This window comes from Dromiciops gliroides, chromosome 4 (assembly GCF_019393635.1).
Source record: "Dromiciops gliroides isolate mDroGli1 chromosome 4, mDroGli1.pri, whole genome shotgun sequence".
NCBI classification, from domain to species: Eukaryota; Metazoa; Chordata; class Mammalia; order Microbiotheria; family Microbiotheriidae; genus Dromiciops; species Dromiciops gliroides.
The window spans coordinates 281,185,408-281,205,994 of NC_057864.1; the positions used below are offsets into that span (position 1 = coordinate 281,185,408).

General features: G+C 37.6%; 1 non-coding gene and 1 pseudogene across 1 annotated transcript; both read left to right on the top strand.

Annotated features, from left to right (window-relative positions):
* The first annotated feature begins 5,646 nt into the window (after window positions 1-5,646).
* LOC122755030 lies at window positions 5,647-20,309 on the top strand (annotated as a pseudogene).
* On the top strand, window positions 9,228-9,334 carry LOC122726950. Its single transcript, XR_006352941.1, has one exon. It is a non-coding gene; the product is annotated as a U6 spliceosomal RNA (small nuclear RNA).
* Window positions 20,310-20,587: the final 278 nt, after the last annotated feature.

A 20,587-nucleotide genomic window follows, 5' to 3' on the forward strand; every position in this document is an offset into this window, starting at 1 on the left:
TCAAATCTACAAAATCAGGGTATTGAACTAAATGTCCTTCTAAGGTATATTCCATCTCTAAATCTATGATCCTATAACTAAATGACTTTTGAAGTCAATTGAAGCTCCAGATTTTTGATCCTATGACAAAATGATTGATTGACTGAATTCTAGCATAAATAGTTTAAATTCAGATTTCTGCCTTCATTTTCCAGCCTTGGTAGTGGTGTTATAGAAAATGAATCTATTTTTGTTACACTGAAAGCTGGCCCAAAAGATAAAACTGTGCTTCGCTATCATGTCAAAATTAATTTTTTTCTTTTTTCTTTTTTCCTTCCATCCTTCATTCCTTCTTTACTTTCTTCTTTGCTTTCTTTTTTCTTTCTTTCTTTCCCTTTCCCTTTCTTTCTCCTAAACTAAATTGCTGATCTTTCTGAAATTCCCCTTTTGGCTACCACCTGTTTTGACATTTATCTGAGTATGTGTGGGTGTATATTTGTATATAGGTGGAGATTCCTGGACTGACATGTTGCTTCATACTTTATGTAAATTTGATTCTTTTGGGGAACATTATAGTAACATAGGGTTTGATATCATTTTCCAAAAGGAGGAGAGGAAACATTTTTCTCCAGAAAAAGGCTCATTAATCTCTTTTGACTATCCTCACCTGGTTGTGATATGCTGACTCATGATTTAAAATGTGTGTTGTTGTTTTTCCTCATGCATATCTATTATGTAATTGTTTAATGAAAATAATGTAGTGACAAAATCAGCTGGAGTTTCTGAATTGGAATTAACCTGCCTCTTAATGAAAGATGAGTGATTAAAGGTAAAATGTAAGATTACCTGCATATCCTTTGGTATCAGTCAGTCAGCAAGCTCCTTGAGAGTGTCTCCACTACTTAACACAGGGCCTGGCACATAGTAGGCACTTAGTAAATGCTTGTAAACTATTAAGCATTTGTAATAATAGCCAGCATATAGATATAGACATATATATACACTTATATAAATATGTGTATATAATGCTTTTAAGGTTGGAAAACTGTATTTATGTTGTCTCATTTGATCCTCACAACAACCCCCAGAAAGTTATTTATAACTCTATGTGACCACTGATATAGATGAAAGAGCACAGGAGTCAAAGCCCACTGGCCTTAGAATAAAGAAAGATGTTTTTCAAATTCTCTGATACCTGCTAGCATTTTGAACTTGGGGAAGTGATTCAAAATTCAACGTCCTCTTCTATAAAATGGAAATAATAGTACTTCATTGGATAATCATGACTATCCCATATGCACTATATAATAATATAGGTGAACACTTAAAGACTTTTTAGCAGTTTGCTAACTCTGGTATAATTCTGAGAGACTTGGAAATACCTTCCTGCTGAAAAATACCTCCTCCTCTGGCCTTAGATTTAACCAGTTCGTTCTTTTGAGTACATTTTTTTCTTTGTTTTGCTGATTTCAAGAGTCACCTAATTGAGAGGTTTTGCACTCAATTGAGATGGAGTATGTAAGAAAGAAAATAAGCTCAAAATCTGAAAAGACCTGGGTTTGAATCCTGCCTGTGACTTCACTAACTTCATGATCATAGGCAAATCACTTAAATTCTGTGGATTTTAGTTTTCTTATCTGTAAAATGGGGTAAAAATACTGGGGGTTTGTTGTTGAATCATTGCAGTTGTGTCTGATTCTGTAACTCCATTTGCGGTTTTCCTGGCAAAGATAGTTTAACATTTTCTTCTCTAGCTAGTTTTACAGATGAGGAAACTGAGGCAAACAGGGTTAAGTGACTTGCTCAGGGTCACACAGCTAGTAAGTATATGAGGCTGGATTTGAACTTATGAGAATGAGTCTTCCTGATTCCAAAACTAGTGCTCAATCTACTCTGCCAATAATACTGCCAATAATACTGATAGCCCCTACCTACAAAGGTGACTGTGAGGGTACATCAGGATAAAGTTTTCAATGTGCTTTATAAATCTTAAGGCCTCTACATGGTGTCCCAAAGGTCTTAGTGCAGTTTTAAGCCGCTAAAGCTATCTAAAGTTTAAAACTACCCTAAGACTTTGGGGATTCCCTGTATAAAAGGTAGCCATGGCAGATATGAAATGGAGGGTCATACATGCATCAGGAAGATGAGTTTAAGAGTTTCTTCTGACACACACTGGCTATTAGATAATGAGTAGTGGCCCAGTTACTCTTTATGAGTGTATGTTACAGATAAGAGGCCAACTTGCAAAAGTAAAAGGTATTTCCACTCTGAGAGTTCCTTACAATGATGAAACACACAAACCTACACAAACCATCATCTCTAGCAAGATTGAGTCACTCAATATTCCCTGAACATGTATCCCCATATTTCCTTTCTCTATTCATCACCTTCCCTACTTTCCCCAACCCCATCTTGAATGCTATTCTTCCTTCTCTATTCCTATCTAAACTTGTCCTTAAAAATTTACTTCAGGGGGGCAGCTAGATGGCGCAGTGGATAGAGCACTGGCCCTGAATTCAGGAGTACCTGAGTTCAAGTCCGGCCTCAGACATTTAACACTTACTAGCTGTGTGACCCTGGGCAAGTCACTTAACCCCAATTGCCTTACTAAAAACAAAAAAACAACAACAAAAAAAAATTTACTTCAGGGCAGCTAGGTGGCGCAGTAGATAGAGCACCAGCCCTGGATTCAGAAGGACCTGAGTTCAAATATGACTTCAGACACTTAACACTTACTAGCTGTGTAACCCCGGGCAAGTCACTTAACCCCAATTGCCTCCCCCCCCCAAAAAAAAAACACACACACACAAAAAGTTTACTTCACATCCCATCCCTACTAGGAAGTTCTCCTTGACTACCCAGCACTTCTCTACATCAATTCATTTTATATTGACCAGTTTTCAGGATCCAAGCATGTTCAAAAAAGCCTCCAAGCAATTTCAAACCTACTTATTTCTCCCTCCTACTAATAATAGAGCTTCTCATCATGATGCTGTGAAGGTTTTCACTGGAGACAAAAATAGTGATCTTACAATAGCACAGGGACCTCTCAGAAAGAACCCAAATGGCCAGTATCAGATGTTAAGAGCCCAAAGTTAAAAGAATTTATTAAAGGAATGGGTTTGGTCTCTCTGTATTTCCCAACACACATCCTTGCCAGAAAGCTGTGTCTCATGCTGTTTTGTGTGTATATATATTTAGCATATACCTTTTAACAGATGCTGGGTTGTATTTGTAATCCCATTTAGAGTTTTCTAGGAATAGGTAGGTGTCTAACTCTGAGATTCTAGGTTTCTATAGCTCTTCAAAATCTATTCTGAGTACATACTTTACATATCTTCTAAATGTATACCTGAATGTGTCTATGGGTGGGCTTTCCTTATTTATGCATAGAAGGGTTCTATTCTTTTAGGTCAAATAAAATATAATTTTATCCTTAATAGCATAAAAAGAACTGGTTGTGCAAGTGGTTAGAGTACTGGGGCTAGAGTCAGGAAGATTCAAATACCTAAGTTCAAAAATCTGGCCTTCAACACTAGTTGTGTTACTCTAGACAAGTCATTTAACCCTGTTTGCCTCAGTTTCCTCCACTGTAAAATGAGCTAGAGAAGGAAATGTCAACCACTCCAGTATCTTTGCCAAGAAAAGTCCAAACGGGGTCATGAAGAGTTGAACACAACTGAAACAATTCAACAACAACAAAGAACAAGCTGATGTAGGAAGATATCTGCTTTGAATATATTCCAAATTTGATGTAAATAAATCTTTGATGCTATCTCACTATCTCATAAATCTGGATATAATTGTTTAGTCATGAGCCCAAAGAGGATCTTAGCACTGGATAATTTCTTTAGGTTTTTTCAGTGATTATGATTCATCACTCACTCTGCTCTGATTAAACAGCAAAGCATCCAATGATTCTTGTTGCTTCAAGTGACTAAACTATTCCTAGTATTATATAATGTGCTTTGTATAATGAGGGAGGGATGTTGAGACAAACTTTATTATGGAACAAATATCTATTATCAGTGTAATAGGTACTTTGTGGTTTTGTTAAAAGTGATATTTTTTTATTTTTATCCACCTACATTCTTAGGGAGAGGAAATGTAACACAATGGAAAGGTCAGTCTTGGAATCAGATTCAGGTTCAAGTCCTTCTTCTGATACATACTTTATTGTGTGACCCAGGGGCAGCTAGGTAGCATAGTAGATAGAGCACTGGCCCTGGAGTCAGGAGGACCTGAGGTCAAATCTTACTACAGACACTTACCAGTTGTATGACCCTAGGCAAGTCACTCAATCCCAATTGCCTTAAAGCATCTAGGGCCTGAGATATATGTGTGTGTGTGTGTGTGTGTGTTTGTGTGTGTGTGTGTATGTATGTATGTATATACACACACATACACATATGTGTATATATGTATGTGTATATACACACACATACATACATATATATGCATATATATATCTTGCCACTAGACCCAGATGGCTCTGGAGGAGAGATCATGATATCAGCCAGACGTCATGGTCCTCTTTGAGAATGGACAAACAACGTGTGACCCTGTAACAATAACAACAACTAAGATTTATATGTCTCTTTAAGGTTTGCAAAGTGCTTTATATACATTGTCTCATTTGATTTGATCTTCACGACAACCCTTTAAAGTAGGTGCTACTTTATCAAATAATAAAGTCAGTCAGATAGGAACCATTTATAACTTTTTACTGTGTTCCAGGCAATGTGCTAAGCACTGGTAATACAAATAAAAACAGAAAGTCCCTGCCCTCAAAGAGTTTACATTCTAATGAGGGAAAATAACACATAAAAGAAAGCTGAAAGGAGGGCTAAGGGAATGGAGAGGACAACAAAGAGACCAAGTACTGGCATACATAGTAGACAAAGTCTAGAATGCAGCCTGGACAAAAATAAGACTTGGCTGACGTGGTGCCTTTCTTAAATGGAGGCTCTGGGAGGAGCCATCCAAGCAGAGCCAAAGCTGCAAAAACACTTTATGATGTATAAGTTCTGGAATTAGAATTTGCTTCCAGATAAAGATAAGGGTAATGAGGCTAAGAGAGGGTAAATGACTTGGCAAAGGTCACCATGGATAGCTAATAAGTGTCTGAGGCAGGACTTATTAATGTAAGGTCTTCTGTGATTCCAAGGCAGAAGTCAATTTATCTTTTCTCTGTCTCCTAAATTGATTTTACCTAACTTCTCACTTCATTTTACTTTTCCCTAATTCTCCACAATTATAAATTAAAGAGAAATTGTTGATCTGCATAGTGAGCGAGTTTCTTCATTGAGATTACTCCACATATATGAACTAATATGTCCAGAACAAAACAAACTTTAGCTTTGTTCATTAATTGTATTAGTTAACATCTTTAGCCAAATTAAGGTCCTTTTAGGAGTGGGATCTGGGCTTGGGGATAGGAATATTGAAGATACTTGAGCATGATTGAGAAGCCTGCCAAAGACAAATTTCACCAACATCACAATTTCCCCAGGAGACAACTCTATGCAAAAGTGGCTTTGCTGAAATCCTAATCCCTTTTTAAATAGAGGTCTCTCTTTCAGGTAACAATTATCACCATGTAAACAATGCCCTTAATCCAAATGATCCAGGCTGTCTGGGAGGCAGTTCTATGCAACAAAGGTAACCATGGTTACCTGTTTGCATAACAAGCCGATCATCTGGAACCTGCTTGAAAGTGTGGTCACATTTGGTACCCAAAACAGTCAGGAGAATGACCTCAGACAGGAACAAAGTGTTTATAATGCAAGTGGGTCACCAAATTTCTCTCCTTCAAACATACCTAGAAAGATCTGGAAGTCAGAGAGATTCTGACATGTTTGCCATAAGGCTGTGGGACCATAGAAGCAGAACTAGAAGGGATATCAGAAACCATCTCATACAACCCCACATTTACAGGTGAGGAAACTGTGTGATGCAATAGGGTAGATTCAGGAAGATCTGAGTTTAAATATTGCCTCAGACATTTAGTAGCTGTGTGACTCTGGGTAAATCAATTCACTTCTCAGCCTTAATTTCCTCATCAGTAAAATTTTATAAGGATCATGAGACAATATATGTAAAATCTTTGCAAACCTAAAAGTAACATATAAGGACTAGCTCTTTGATGATGATTATCACTATGATGATGATGATGATGATTTATTAAACAAGGCCCAGGGAAAATCATACGATCATAAAGCCAGAGTTAAATGAACCTCAGAATTCTTCTAGTCCAACTGCAAAATTTTTCAGGTAATAACAGTGAAGGTCAGAGGGGTTAAGTGACTAACTAATCTAAAAAAATCATACTGGTAACAATTATCAGAGGTGAAATCTGAACTCAGGTACTCTGTAGGGACCCCCAATCCACTTTAACCCTATTGCAGCTCAGAACTCCAGAGCTCATGTAACACCACATCTGACTAAAATAATTTTCATTCATAATAATGTATATTTATGGGTAAAGATCTGGCTCATGTAGACTGGTTAATCCTTGCTCAGAGTCAGGAAGAGCCCAGAAAACTCTCCTAGTATGTGAATACAATTTTTTCCCTTCCTACCTTGGCAGTTTAACCTTCTCTGTTGTGCTAATAATATAATAAATTATACTATAAAATATAATGTTGCAACTTTTTTGTATGTCATGGACCCACTTTGGAAGTCTGGTGAAGTCTATGGAGCCCTTGTCAGAATAATGCTTTTTTAATCTTGTTTTGTTTGGTTGAAATTGAGTCTCTCAATCTCACCCAGACTAGAAGTCCAATAGCCACTCATGCACCCAATCTCACTGCTGATCAGCATGGGAAGCTTTGACCTGCTCTGTTTCTAATTTGGGCTATCTTGCCCCTCCCTAGTAGGCAGTCTAGTGTTCTACTCCTGGGTGCTCATTAGTTTTGCGCCAAACAGTAGAGATACCCAATCCACTTTAACCCTACTGCAGCTCAGAACTCCAGAGCTCAAACAATCCACCAGCCTCAGCATCCTCCAGTAGCGACATTTATGGACATGTAGCACCACATCTGAGTAGAAATAATTTTAATTCATAAAATAAAATATATAAGATAATAAAGGGAACCAACATAGTGAAATATATAGACATATATCTACACACATACATATATGTATACATATACATATATGTTTTTGTTTTTTTTTTTCCTTGCAGGGCAATGGGGGTTAAGTGATTTGCCCAGGGTCACACAGATAGTAAGTGTTAAGTGTCTGAGGCTGGATTTGAACTCAGGTACTCCTGAATCCAGGGCTGGTGCTATATCCACTGCACCACCTAGCTGCCCCCCATATATGTTTTTAAACCATTCACACTTATCACTGAAATCTATCCATGGACACTTTGGGAATACATGAACTCCCAAGTAAAGAGCCTCTGTTTTTTTTATAGTGTAGCAGGTCAATTTAAAGTTTAAATTGTTAAGGCTAAAAAAAACTGAGGAGTATCTTATGAGGAACTCCAAAGCCAAAAAAATTAAAAAGTTCTTTCAATATAATTACAATGCATTACTAAATCTCTGAGAATAAATGGACTAGGTCCATCTTTTAAAAAAAATTTTCTTTAAAAGTATGGTTTAACATCAATATAAACAACTAATTAATTTAAATGCATAAATTCTTTATCTGCTCATTTTCATTTGTTTTTCCTCATATGACCATTTATTTTATACTTCTAATTATGCTTTTTTCCCATTAAATTGCTTCATAAGGATTTTCCAGATTACTTTGTGTTCTTCATGCTTGTTAGTCTTAATTTTATTATGATATTCCATTACTTAAATGTATAAAAATTTATTTAACCATTTCTCTAGTGTTGGATATTTAGATTACTTCCAGGTGGGGTTTTTTTTGTAATTACATGTATTACTGCTCTGAAAATCTTTCAACAGTTACCTCTTTTTTATAATACTTTCAGGACAAATTCATAATAATGGAATTATTAGATCAAAGGTTATAGTTAATTTTTAATTACATGCTGTGATTACTCTTCAAAAGATTCAAATTCGAGATTCCACCAGCCATAAATAAGTGTAACTGTTTTCTCCACAACATCACCAGCAATGATGTCATTGCTTTGATCATTTTTGACAAGCTAATGGTTGTAATCTAAAGTATAGTCAGTTTGACTTCCATAGTTCTTTTCCCAACTCAAGATCTTCCCTAGGGACTTCATTATCTGGCTCATATCTAAAGATGCCTTCATTTACTATAAGAAGCAGGGAAGCATAGTACATACATAGGGTACCAGTTTGAAAGTCAGGATCATATGGGTTCAGATCTCACTTTTGACCTCCCAACCATCTGACTGTGAACAAATCAAAATAAATCTTTCTGAGCCTCAATTTCCTCATATGAAAATTAAGAATAATTACTAGAGGACCTGATGTATAGGATTGTTATGAAGATCAAATAAGATAATGTATGTAAAGTATTTTCACAAAGTTTGCATCTCTATAAATGTCAGTTATTATTATTCAAGGACTCAGACTAGGGGAGACAAAACAGATATGGGGAAAGTTTTGTTAAACCTGATAAAGAATGCAAAACACAATAACCCCAGCTCCTAAATAGTTAAGTCAGTGGAGTCCTTCCTGTAATGTAAAAGATTCAGTGCAAGCAACCTTGCCCTATAGTGAGTCCTACCTTCCTTAAGGACTCACATCTTCCAAAACATTTAAAGTATTATCGGGGCAGTTAGGTGGTATAGTGGATATAGCACCAGCCTTGGATTCAGGAGGACCTGAGTTCAAATCCGGCCTCAAACACTTAACACTTACTAGCTTTGTGACCCTGGACAAGTCACTTAACCCCAATTGCCTCACCAAAAAAAAAAAAAAAGTGCTATCTAAAGTGAGACTCCATTATAAGAAGGGGGGGCAGGGTAAGGAACCCAGGGTTACCAGATAGTCTAGCAACCCAAACTTCATGTGGTTTCCACATTCCCTTAGGACCTACATAATCCATTTGACTCAGTAAAAGAAAAGGAACAGACCTGGTTGCTTCTCTATATTATTTCTCCCTCATGCTTCCATATGACAATGGTACTTACTCTCCTTTTACGTCTGCATCTCCCCATCAATCTATGTCTATACATCAATTTGTGTTTCTATATAGTATCTGTTGCAAGATACATGTGTGTGGTAAGGTCAGTATCTGCCATTTTGGGTTGGTTAATTTTCCTTATACAATATTGAAACAATCCTTGAGACTTAATTTGTGTGCTTGCTTCAGCAGCACATATACTAACATTGGAATGATACAGAGAAAATTAGTATGGCCCCTGCACAAGGATGGCACACAAATTCGTGAAGAGACTTAATTTGCTTAGGAGAGTAAGGCTTAGCTTGTTGATGTAACTTCCTGGTGCCCTAAGTATAAAATTTAGCCCCTGAAGAGGAAGTGACTGCTTTTCCACAGGTTTGACTATTATGCAAACATGGCCAATACAGAGACAGAAAGATACACCCAACTGAATCAGTGCTATATCTTTGCAGAGTATCTTTCTCATGCTATAACTAAATGAACTTCCTTTTGTCAACTGTTGATGATTCTGAATCTGAATCAGCAGATTGTCCTGAGTAAGACCTGGCCTGTAACAATTGCTGGTAGCTGGCTGTACTAGAATAGAATGGAGCACATTGAAATGGGAAAAGGGCAATGTAGAAGAAAATGAACCACAGATGTTCTACATACTTCTGCTGGTGCGCCTGATAGTACTGATTATATCCTACTAGACAGACACACCTTGACTGAGGGAATTAGAGAGTAAACTGATTGTGGATATTCAACATCTAGAGAAAGACTTGGATTGCTCTGTGCCTTTAAGAACCATGCCCTGAATGAAAAGGAGATTAACAGTTTCCTTCATATAGAGTACTATTTTTTGTTTTGCTATATGTATTGAAATGATCTTTTTTGTGTGTCTGTATGTTTAAATTCAGAATAAGTCCCTCCCCCTCCCCTCAAAATATACCTTGAAGATAATAAATGCTGTAAACCATTAGTGGTTAAATTTATACAAATTTTGCATTTGAGGGGGATGGTGATCTCCAAAACTACCAACTTTTTTAAGCCTGGGCCTGCTCTAGAGAAAATAATGTTATTTTAAGAGAACTGAACTGAATTATCTTTTTGGGATCTTCAATATGGTGTTTGGGCAGCCATTACAACCACACAGACTTTGTTGGGACTCTTTGGTGAAAAGCACCAGAGGAGCCAGTAACTTGAATCAGTGCCAAAATAAAGGCATCATAAGAGGCAAGAATTCTGGGCAAGGAGAATTCACATTGTGAAGGGAATTCATACCTTTTCAAGAAAATTCAAGAAGGAAGAGAAACTTATGCTGCTTCTCCTGGGTCATGCCTGTGTATTCCTGATAGAGAATTACTGAGACTGCTCTGTGATCCTAGTTCTTAAAATTCTTTTAAGACTAAAAGTGAGGCACTGAAGTGCAGTGACTTTAGAGTCCGAACATGGGTCCAAATCCCAACTAATCTTGCACAAGTTACTTTATCCCTCTTGATCTCATCATCTATAAAATTAGAAGGTTGGACTAAATGCCTTCTAAGGTCCCTATAAGTCTATGATCTAATGATATTACAGCTAGACTCAATTAATCCTTTCCATCAATATTTAATATGGAAGGTATTAATGAGATTTCCAGACAAGTTGAAACTATTAAACATTAGTGAATATGCAGTATATTCTAGATTCAATTGAAAAAATAGATATAAATAAATCACTGATACCAGATGGCATCTACCCATGAGTTCAAGGGTGAAATTATGGAAATGTTATATACAATGTGCAACTTGTTTTTCCAAACAGTAGCTGCACCAGATGCCTGGAGGACTGCCAATGTGATTTCCATTCAAAAGAAGACCTTCAGCAGGGAGCCTGATAACTATTGTAGGCTAGTGAGTTCTGCTTCCATGCTTGGCAAGCTAGTAGGATCTTTAATATAGTCTGCAGTGTATAAGAAGATGAACTGAACACTCAAGGATAAATCTGTGGAAATGGGAATAAAGCAGACATTTAAGGTTCCCAGGTACTTCCTTCTTAACTATTATTTTCCATAAACATCCTAATCCTAGGCCAAACCTTGATGCCTCATTGAACTCATACTCATTTTGTTCTTCATTCCTGCCTTTAGTTTCATTTCTTAACTCAAGTTTCCTAATGTTACTTATTATTTGTTAAGTGTAGTTCATCCTAGCTCCTGGTGCCTGTATTTTTGCTCAGTACACACACACATATACATACACACACAAATGCATATGTATAGAGGTGTCTGCATGTACCTATATGCGTATGTGTATAAATAACATTATGCAAATATATAATTATATTGGGACATATAGCATCTAAAGAAGCTCCATTGTTGTTCAGTCGTTTTTAATGGTGTCTGGCTTCTCATGACCCCATTTAGGGTTTTCTTGAGAAAGACAGTGGCATGGTTTGCTATTTCCTTCTCCAGTTCATTTTACAGATGAGGTACTGAGACAAAGAGGGCTAAGTGATTTGTCCAGGATTACAAAGCTAGTAAGTGACTGGGGCTGGACTTGAAATCATGAAGATGATAAGTCTTCCTGTGCAAAAATACATATATACACATTCTCCTGGGAACAGGCAACATATAATATTGTAAATATGTTCATGTCATTCATATTGTTGATTCACATGCTTACATGTGTATTTTATGTTGAATGACTATACACATAAACACACCTCAACCCCTTAGATTTTAGCATTTCAGACACTCTGGAAATAAGGACTTGTCCCCAAGAGAATATATGCTCCTTCATGTATTCTTCAGGGTAGGGACTGTTTTTCATTCTATCTTGTTTCACTGTCATGAAAGGAGCAACTTGAATCATTGGATGCACATCTATAACATATCAATGAGATCAGAAATCCACCTGAATATATCATCTAGCATATCATCTTTCTTATAGTAGATCCATAATCAATGCCTGTTGGATTTGTTGGATTGGATTGGGTTGGGTTGGATTGACTCTGACTTGATAAATTGCTCACTTGGGACTGATTTCTTTGATTTATGGTTTGTTTGTATGATGGAACAGTCTAAAATGACACACTCTCTTGAAATGAGGGTGATGTGGTTATTTAATATAACTTCCAGCTTAGAATACTTAGGAAATAAGGGAAAGACAATAGTAATTCTAACCGTGAAAGGACCACCAGTGAGCCAAATGTTAGACCTCTTGGTTTGTTTTTTTTTGTTCTTGTTCTTGTTCTTGTTCTTGTATTCCAGGATACAATCCTGGGGCACCACCTATTAGTTTTTAATATTCTTTACCTTGAACTATGTTCAACTTCAATTAATCCAGACATTGTGCATCAATGAGAAAATGAGCCCTTCTCCTGATACATTTGGCAGGCATAACCTATAGCATTAAAAAAAATGTGATTTCTTTAAAGGGAAATCAGTTTGACTGATCTACTAGAGATCTTCCTAGAGGTGAATTACATTAGCCAGAAGGGGGAATCAGTGATTATATATTTCTCAAAGTTTAAGAAAAAATCCTTTGATAATGATCCAAACCAAAATATGGGGCCAAAGGGGTTGGGGTGATGATCTGAAAAAGGTGTAGGATATATAGTGTAGGACAAAAAATGTAAACATAAGAGTCCTGTCCTGAGATTTGTTTTATTTGACATTTGCATAAATTATCCATCAGAGAAAGAATGAAGTTCCAGGTCCAAAGTTCCTGTTCTTCCCTAAAGACCTAATGATTAGATCTACTGGATAACTTGAGTGGCATATCATCTAGGAAGCATATTATATTGTCTATATTCCTTTGCCCTCTCATAAAAGGAGTGTCAAGAGCTAAGCAAATTGAAATATATGCTTCTTAATGAATCTGGATTCAGAGAAGCCTATGTATCATCTGGAGGTTGCCTGGGTATGTAAGAGAGGCGTTTTATTATATATTGTTTTATTGCTTTTCTAATTCCTATGCTAAGAATAAAGTACTATATAGTTAAGCATGATCTGTCTGGGCCTGTAAGAAAAAATTCTACTATGGCAAGATCAAGTAACTAGGCCTCAGTGAAGAATAGTCAGTTCAGAGAAGAGGAATATGAGCATACCACCTATAATGAGAAGTTAGTTTGGCTACCCAGGAAAAGGCAGAGCTCAGCAAAAGAAGGTCATCCATTTACAAGAAAGAAAGACAGAGATGAACACAGAGACAAAGAGAGACAGACAGAGAGAGACAGATATACAGAGAGAGACACACAGAGAGAGACAGATACAGAGAAAGAGAGCAAGGGAGATACAGATATAAAGAGAGAGAGACAGTTACAAAAAAAGAGACAGAGATACAGAGAGAGAAAGAGACAGAGAGATACAGAGAGAGACACAGACAGATACAGAGAGAGATACAGAGAGAGACACACACAGAGATACAGAGAGAAAGAGAGACACAGAGAGAGAGAGAGATACAGAGAGAGAGAGAGATACAGAGAGAGAAAGCTTGATGCTTTTTCAGCACTTCTGCTTAATTAGATGAAGTACCATACCCTGCAAAAGTGAATATAGGAATGATCCAACTCCTGATCCTTCCTGTTAAATGGGATCAGGTTAGGGGCTAATAGCACCACCTAGTGATTAAACATAGAAGCTTTCTCCATAAAAGTCCATCTCTGATACCCATCATTACATGAGAGTACCCCTGGTTGGGGCAGCTAGGTGGCGCACTGGATAGAGCACTGGCCCTGGAGTTCAGAGGACCTGGGTTCAAATCCGGCCTCAGTCACCTGACACTTACTAGCTGTGTGACCCTGGACAAGTCATTTAGCCCCAATTGCCTCACCAAAAAAAAAAAAAAAAAGTACCCCTGGTTTCTTGGTGGCTATAGAAGACCTCACAGTTTCCACCATGCTAAAATGGCTTTGGCTTTGTGGACAGTCCTGAAGATAAACTGTTCCTACTATGTGAGAACTGGCCTAGGCCAGTAGACAGAGAGTTACCAATAAACTAACCACTTGGTGATCAATTCTTTGTCCAGAGCAGTCCATAAAACAAAGATATTATCTCTTCCATATAGCTCCCTTCTATTCCTTCAGTGACAGTAGGAAGGCATCAGAAGAAGTGACAGATTAGTAAATGTCACAGATTTTAGACTGACTATATACATTAATTTATTTGTTGGTCCACAGAGCATGAGATCCTTGTCTAACAGTGAATAATACTGAACAATGATCCATATTAGCATTGTCATTCTCACTATAAAAGATAGCATAATACAATTATAGGAGGGAAGAAGGAGCCAGACCTAAGTCCCCATAGTCTACTCTAGCTAAGGTACATCCCATGGAGTAATAAGCCTGTGCCCTTGTCACTTATAGGGGAAAAAAATGTAACTTAACATTGAAAGGAAGTAGTGCTTCCATGTGATGAAGCAAGCTTTCATTGGTACCTTGTTGCTCTCCTTGCCCATAACAAAGGCAAGGGTGTGGGGTGTTGCTTCAGCTAAAAAGGAGAAATGGGTCATATCTCTGCTCCTTCCTGTATTGCAAGTAATTCTCATTCTCTGGACTTCCCAGAGGGACTAAGGAGGTGTGACAACCTTCCTCTCATTTTAGCAGCAGGGCATCCTCAAACACAGAACAAATAAAATAGGGTTCAACTATATGAACAAAGTCTGAGACTTAGGACTTTTCCCGTCTTTACCATTTTGTGTTTCCTTCCTGAGCATAAATGACCAGATAATAAGCTTAAGATAAATATTTCTTTTGTTGGAGACCATCTCATGAGTTCAAAAGGTTGACACTCCTAGGTCCCGCCATAAAAACTTACTAACAGCAGAACAATTTTCTGCATCAGAGAGGATGACCACCAAGAGGATGATGAGCCAAATACCTGGTCTGACTTGAAGTGGACCTGAGGGGAATTGTTGGACAGTACAGAGCCAAAGTAACATATAGAAAGTCTATTCAGGGGCAGCTAGGTGGCACAGTGGATAAAGCACTGGCCCTAGATTCAGGAGAACCTGAGTTCAAATCCAGCCTTAGACACTGGACACTGTTTGACCTTGGGCAAGTCACTTGACCCTCATTGCCCCACCCACCCCCTAAAAAAGTCTATTCGGCAGTCTTCCAAACTGCTTAATTTTCTAAAGTCTAAAACCCCCAATTGAGATAATTATGGGAATTGAGTGAACCATAATGATTCCATCTTGGGACTCAATTATGGAGCTAGCTCAGTTCCTTTTTTGTCCAATTCTGGATCTAATCCAATTTGTGTCTTGGGAGAAAATTTTATTTAATTATGGGAATTGTAAGAAAACTTTATTGCATTGTTTGAACCTAGCCCTGCATGGCTAGGAAGCTGGACACCTATACCTGTAGATTAGAGACCCTTAACTAGGTATGCTGATCAGAACCCAGTCAGACCCAAAGATTGATGAAAGGAATGTTCTCACAATTCCCCTAATTGACCAATACAAGGCCCGTTTTCAGATGTTTTCAGATCATCCTAATAATTAAAATTTGGGTATGCCATATAAGGAAATTGAAATAGTGTTTAAGAAAATAAAGGAACAACAGGCAGACCAGATCAAGTATGAACAAAACAAATCCATGCCAAAGGTGAAACTACTTTGAAAGCATGTAGAGACTGTTTCATAATATATGAAAGAAGGGAAAATACCAAACAAATGGAATAATATGTGCAGTTGAAAGAAAAGCCAATTGAACTGGTCTATGATTAATTATATACCAGACAGACACTGCAGATAGACAATGAGTTGGGAAATGGATTAAGTAGGAGGAAGAAAGTGGTATGGATATTGTGCATGATAGCAGTGATCCTAAGCTGTTACCTGAAATGAACATCTTTTTATGACAATTTTCTTAAGGTAAGAGAGAGAAAATATGGAATGGCAGTTAAAGAACTAGCCTCAGAGTCAGGAAGATCTGGTTTCAATTCTTGTCTCTGGCACATAGTGGTTCTTAACTCTACGTAAGATATTTATTCACTCAGTGCTAGGCAACTCTCTAAGACTATAAGTTGCAGAAAAGACATCTCCCTTCACGGGTAGATGGAATTTCTTTGACTGGGAATTATATATACCAATGAAATCATACATTCATCCCTAGTCCTTTTTCTCTAGTCTTCTGGTATGATGGAAAATCATTTAATATCATCTTCAAGGAGTCAAAAGTATCCATGGCCTACAGATAAAAGAGATGTTGCTGAATATAAATAAAGGCTTTGGAATATTACAAATGTTTAATTATGGAAGATGAGTCATCAAATACAGAATTCATATGTATAATCAAAAGGGCATGTGGATAAGTTACATAGTGAAGGGATACTGGATGGTCAATTGAAGTATCATTTTAATACTTGTTTTTCAGTTGTTTCAGTCATATCCAACTCTTTGTGACCCCATTTGGGATTTTCTTGACAAAGATAATGGAAAGATTTGCCATTTCCTCCTCTAGTTCATTTTATAGATGAGGATACTAAGGCAAATAGGATTAAGTGACTTGCCCAGGATCACACAGCTAATAAGTGTTTTCCAACAGATTTGAATTCAGGAATGTGAGTCTTCCTGACTTTAGAACCAGCATTCTATCCAGTGCACCACCTAGGTGAAGATTTCCAGCATATTAGGTATACCTCCTATAGAGGATTTATGGAAGAACACAAGTAAGAGCCCCATAAGGTAAAAAAGCAATAAAGGGTTGTGAGTTGTATTGTTGAAGAGAATTGATGAAATTACAGTTCCAGTGCATCTATGAATTACTAATGTATGGTTTTAAGATGGGTCTTACTACAATCAACCTACTACTAACAACTGTAAGGGGCTAAAATTCTGGCTAGTCTGTCTAAAATATCTAATGAGTGGTCGCCAACAAATTATAAACTTTAGCCAGAGTTAGACTTTAAAGCATTTATTAAGGAGAATAAGAATTTGGTGAAGAGAAAGAGAAAGGCCTAGATTCATCTATCTATTAAAGGGAGAGCTCATTTCTTGCTCCACTCTCCACCAGCGTCCTGAAGAAAAGAGAGCGAGAGTGCCAGCCTCACCGCCTCTTCCTCCCACAAGCAAACATCACTTCCTGACACCAAAGAGCCGCTTGTCCTCAGAGGCCTTCTCCTCATGGCAGAGCTTTGCTACAGTAAGTCTCCAGCAGGTGATGTCATTCCAATCGTTACACAACCCATCAAAGGAGCATGTAATGACTCAATATATCCCCCTAAAGATATTAGCCATTTATATTAACAGGCCAAAAAATGCATCATTGAGAAGAATCTGAAGAACAAAAGATAGTGACATTATTCTAATTTTATATAAAATTATGATTTATCTACACCAAAAATATTTCATGCAGAGATAGTATCTGGACATAGACTTTAGTGATTTGTGCATGTTGCCCCAGAGAGGTAGCATTGGCCAAAATATAAATAAGTTCAAGAAAGTTTTAGCCAAATTCACAAATAATAAGGAATCAAAAGAGAGATATATGAGTATATCTTTAAGATTTTGAGCCTAATACTATGAAGTATAGCTGTATCTCTAAAGACACACAGGCTCATGAAATGATTAAACCACAAACCCTCTGCAATCTGATATTATGTCTGTTTACTGAGCCATATTGCTGAACTAAATATATCATTGGTGGCATGGTGCAGAAGAAAGAATAGAGAGTATGAAAACCTGAATGAACTTTTCAAATTAAATTTAACCAAAGGGAAAATTGGATTTCGAACTACACATCTTTTTGGTCATGCAAATATCCAACTGGGTACTAAATCGATTGCTGCTAGGCAGTGGATATCAACTACATTCTACCTTCCAAGTGGTTACATTTCAGTAGTGAGTGAATTAAATCAAAAATCTGTTGCAGTAACTGTATTTGGAGATAAAAACACTGTGTTAACACCACTTGTTATTCTCAAAAGGAAATCAAAATTGTAAAGAATGACTCATATGTTACATTTGTACAATGTTTTATGGTTGGCATATAAAGAACTTTCATGTGTGGCATACTCACAGTTGTGATTCATTATTCTAATGATCACATGGTCATTTTAGAGCCTTAGAACACCCATCAGGTCAACAGAACCAATGCTCTTGGGGGTCAGGGGAGGACAACTCCCTCTAAACATACATATTATCAGAAGTTCAAATACATCTGCCAGACATTCAAGACTTTCTAAAACATCTACTGCTTCCTATATAACTGACCCTGTTATTGCCTGAAAGCCAGGACATGGCAACCTCCAATTATGAGGCCATGGTATCAGATGCTGTGCTACCATACCAATTGTTCCAGGAGGAGTTCAAGCTGCTCTGACACAAATGGAACATCTGAATATATAGTATTTAAATCAGAGGGTTAATTTAACTGAAGTTGAAACTGCATATGAAGCAGAGGTCCCTTAGGCCTTCTCTTATAAACAAAGGCAAGCTCAATTACTAGCCTGAGTTAGCCCATATTGTCACTGCCAAGTCTGAGGATCTCTTGAGTACTAGGTAGAACAGCCCTTAGATATTCTTCTAAAAAATCATGAAAGTGCCTGAACCTTGAGCACCCACCTAGAAAAAGTTCTCCCACAAACTGTACCTCATTCCTTATCCAAACTTGCCATCCAGATCTACTACAAGGAGATAGGGAGAAGAAGGAAGAAGGGAAGAAAGGAGGGAGGAAGGAAGGAAGGAAAGGAAGAAAAGAGAGGGAGGGAGGGAGGGAGGAAGGAAGGAAGGAAGGAAGGAAGGAAGAAAGGGAGGGAGGGAGGGAGGGAAGGAACAGAAAGGAAGGAGGAAGAAGGAAAGAAGGGAGAGAAAAGAAAGGAAGGGAGGGAAAAGAAGGAAGGGAGGGAAGGAACATTCATACAATGAGAAAATACATTCTTTTAAATCATTTTTATGTGCAGATGAAAAAATCAAAATCCTCTGGATATTTTCTATTTACAGTGCATTCATTTATCAAAATAGATTGATCCATTCCACTTTCTGCTCTGTACTTTTAAAAAAGTGTCAGAGAATTAACAAATTTACAACAAATATAATCAGGAGGAAAGAAGCTACCTATGAATGTAAAGTAAGGAAACCATAGAGGAGTGAAGGGGAAAGACTGCTGCCCTAATAAATGAAGATTAAAAAGATGGAGACAAACTCTATAAAGGAGCAAAACCAGCATTCCCTCTCAGTCCCTGCCACTGGGGGATATTTATTGAACAGCACAGAATGATTCAGTTATGTTCCATTGAAAAAGTAGCAGCGGGGCAGCTAGGTGGCACAGTGGATAGAGCACTGGCCCTGGACTCAGGAGGACCTGAGTTCAAATCCGGCCTCAGATACTTAACACTTACTAGCTTTGTGACCCTGGGCAAGTCACTTAACTCCAATTGCCTCACCAAAAAAAAAAAAGAAAAGAAAAAGTAGCAGCACTTTTGCCAATTGATCATCGCGTGGCGTGCAAGCTCCCTGGAAATGCCTATCCCAATCGGCTTTGCCGTACCCCCGCAGTGTGCCCATGTGGCTGAAGCTCACCTTGGACAAAGTGAAGGAACAGATCTACAAGCTGGCCAAGAAGGGCCTGACGCCCTCCCAGATTGGTGTGATTCTGAGGGATTATCATGGTATGGCACAAGTGTGTTTTATAACTGGCAACAAAATTTTGAGAATTCTCAAGTCCAAGGGACTTGCCCCTGATCTTCCTGAAGATCTTTTTCACTTGATCAAGAAAGCTGCTGCTGTTAGAAAGCATCCTGAGAAAGTTCCAAAGGACTCATGATGGAAAAGGCTCTCCAAATCCAGGAAAAAAAAAAAAAGAACTGTGGAATATGGATGCTTATTGGACCATAGTACTTCTTTTGTTTTTGGTGCTGTTGTTTTTCTGTTTTGAGGTTTTTCCTTTTTGCTCTGATTCTTCCCTCATAACATGACTAATGCAGAAATATGTTTAATGTTATTATGTATGTATAACCTATATCAGGTTACCTGATGTCTGGGGGCAGGGGTAGGGAGGGGAAGGAGAGAGAAAAATTGGAAATTGGAAATCATATATAAACAAATATTGAAAACTATCTCAACATGTAACTGGAAAATAACAAAATACTTTTATTTTTTTTTTAAAAAAAGAAAGCATCCTGAGAGAAACAGAAAGGATGAGGATTCTAAATTGTCTGATTCTCAACAAGAGTCGAATTCACAGGCTGGCTCATTACTTAAAAGACCAAAAGAGTGCTCCCAATGAATTGGAAACATGAATCATCCACAGCCTCTGCCTGGTTGCATAAATTTTGGTTTATGTACTAAAATAATAAAATCACATCTAGATGGGAAAAAAAAGAAAAAGAAAAAAAAAGAAAAGGTAGCAGCAAGTTATAGGAAGTGTTAGCCAGGATATTATAAAAGAAGAGAGGGAGAAAAAAGAAAAAAATTAACTCTATATGAACTCCCATAGTTTTTTGGGGTTTTTTGGGGGCAATGGAGGTTAAATGACTTCCCCAGGGTCACATAGCTAGTAAGTGTCAAGTGTCTGAGGCTGGATTTGAATTCAGGTGCTCCTGAATCCAGGGCTGGTGCTTTATCCA